This window comes from Mandrillus leucophaeus, unplaced genomic scaffold (genome assembly GCF_000951045.1).
Source record: "Mandrillus leucophaeus isolate KB7577 unplaced genomic scaffold, Mleu.le_1.0 Scaffold2, whole genome shotgun sequence".
Classification (NCBI taxonomy): Eukaryota; Metazoa; Chordata; class Mammalia; order Primates; family Cercopithecidae; genus Mandrillus; species Mandrillus leucophaeus.
In genome coordinates this window covers 761,594-764,098 of record NW_012102031.1, presented here as the reverse complement: position 1 = coordinate 764,098, position 2,505 = coordinate 761,594, and positions in this window count along the sequence as shown.

The window sequence follows — 2,505 nt, the reverse complement described above, 5'->3', positions numbered from 1 at the left end:
ACTAGCCTCCCTGTGTGTAAACAATGACGAGCACAATCTTGTCTTGTTTTCCCAAAAAAAGACACTATTTCTCATTAGTTATACACATTCATTATAAAAGGTAATTTAAACAATACTGAAATGCCAAAAAGAAAGTAAAATTCACCCCAAATCTCACTACTCCTATAACAATGTCTGACAGCCAGCTGTTGGGTCTTCTATCCTTTTTAACCTTCGGGTGAGCACATAGATCCTTATTTTTTCTTCTTTTTCTTTCTCTCTCTCTCTCTCTCTCTCTTCTTTTCTTTTCTTTTTCTCTCTTTTTTTTTTTTTTTTTTTTTTTTTTTTTGAGACAGAGTCTTGCTCTGTCTCCCAGGCTGGAATGCAGTGACATGATCGCAGCATTCTGCAGCCTCTGTCTCCCAGGTTTCAGTGATTCTCCTACCGGGTAGCTGGGATTACAGGCATGCGCCACCACACCCAGCTGATTTTTGTATTTTTAGTAGAGACGGGGTTTCACCATGTTGGTCAGGCTGGTCTCAAACTCCTGACCTCAAATGATTTGCCCACCTCGGCCTCCCAAAGTGCTGGGATTACCGGCGTGAGCCACCACGCCTGGCCAGATCCTTATTTTTTCAATTGCCATACAGCAGCATGCAAGACAATTACTGTATGCCAAAGCTTATGCCGAGAGCTGGCTACCAGGAGCTCCTCCTGCCTCGAGGCCTTTATCCATGCCATCATTTCCCCTTTGGCTGTAACAGCTGCAGTTCTCTCATAATTTTAGGTTTCATCTTAAATGTCACTTCTTCAGTCTTCTTGACAGCACAAGTCAGGTCCCTTGTTAGTTTCATCACCTCCATTACCTTTCCTTGATCACTTGTACCATCATCTGTAATTTATTTTTATGTTTAATATGCATGTGGGATTTCTGGGGTTTTTTGGTTTTTTGTTTGTTTGTTTGTTTTGCTAGACTGGAAGCTCTCAGAGGGCAGGACACATTCTTTTCCCTGCCACAGAGATGGTCAATAAATATTGTCAATTGAATGTGCAAATAATCTCACTTAACCACAGCTATGAGGGATACTATTTTATCCCCATTTTAGAGATGACAAAACTGAGGCTTAGAACAATTAAACAGCCCAAGGACACACAGTGAATTAGTGGATCCACGTGTCTGCCTCCACACAGCCTGTGTGTTCTTAATTATTGATCACTAAGCAACAGCTGCCTCTCACAAACTGGCAGGAAACTTACTTTTCCCTTTTATCAATATATTGTGAACGCCTCTTCTTGCCAATAAATATACATTTGTGTGCATAATTTTTAATGATCCCTTAGTATTCCATCGTGTGGATGTAACTTACATATTCATTTCCTTATTCTCACCTCTTCCTAGTTACAGTGCTTCTTTTTTTCTTTGAGACGGAGTCTCGCTTTGTTGCCCAGGCGATCTCGGCTCACTGCAAGCTCCGCCTCCCAGGTTCACGCCATTCTCCTGCCTCAGCCTCCCGAGTAGCTGGGACTACAGGCGCCCGCCACCACCCCGGCTAATTTTTTGTATTTTTAGTAGAGACGGGGTTTCACCGTGTTAGCCAGGATGGTTTCGATCTCCTGACCTAGTGATCCGCCCGCCTCGGCCTCCCAAAGTGCTGGGATAACAGGCGTGAGCCACGGCGCCCGGCCCACAGCATTTCTTTAAGCACGTGTAATTTTTATTCCTTAGGCTAAATTCCTAGAAGTTTACAACACGACCAGCTGCGAGACGGGGCAGTGAGGTGCTTCAAGAAGTGGAAATTCGTGGGTGGGCTGCGTTTCAGAATCCTGGTGGAACTTTTTCAAAAAACTCATGCCCGGGCCCCCCCCTCTCAGGAGGCCGGCGGCGGGCCTGGGCACTGGCGTGGTTTTCAGGTCCTCAGTGGTTCCAAGGTGCCAGGGATTGAGGACCACTGGAGAAAGCGCGAGGTCACGGCGGGTGCAAAGCAGAAGACGTAAAATCCTGACCGCCCTGGGACAATTCGCAACCCTGTCGGCCTCCGTGCCCGCCTTTGTAAGGGGGCTGGGAGAAGCGGGACTTGGATGACCCGGACTCCGGTCCCGAGCGCCGGGGGGCCAGGTTTGACTCCGCCGGTTTTCTCAGGCGGTCAGGGCGCGGGGAGGCAGCTGGGAAGATGACGTAATGTGCTCCCAGCCAGGGCTGGAGGCGGCCAGCGGTCGCAGGTGGAGGGTGGCCTGTTAACCCTTCACTCCCAGGCCAGTGAACGGACTTGCGTGTGGCGCAGATCCAACGGAGAAGGCAGCGGCTCCTTTAAACAAGGCGGAGAAGGTTAAGATGATGACCGGGCGGCTACTCCGGGCATTCGCTCCGAGGCCGCGAGGGGAGGAACCTCACTATGCAAATCTGAGCTGCTGATCGATGACGCGCCATCACCCCACGCGCCGCCTCGCGCGCCCATTGGCTGAGATGAGCCTGGTCCCATTGACAACAAACAGGGGGGCGCGCGGCCTGGAGGCGGGGCCGCAGGG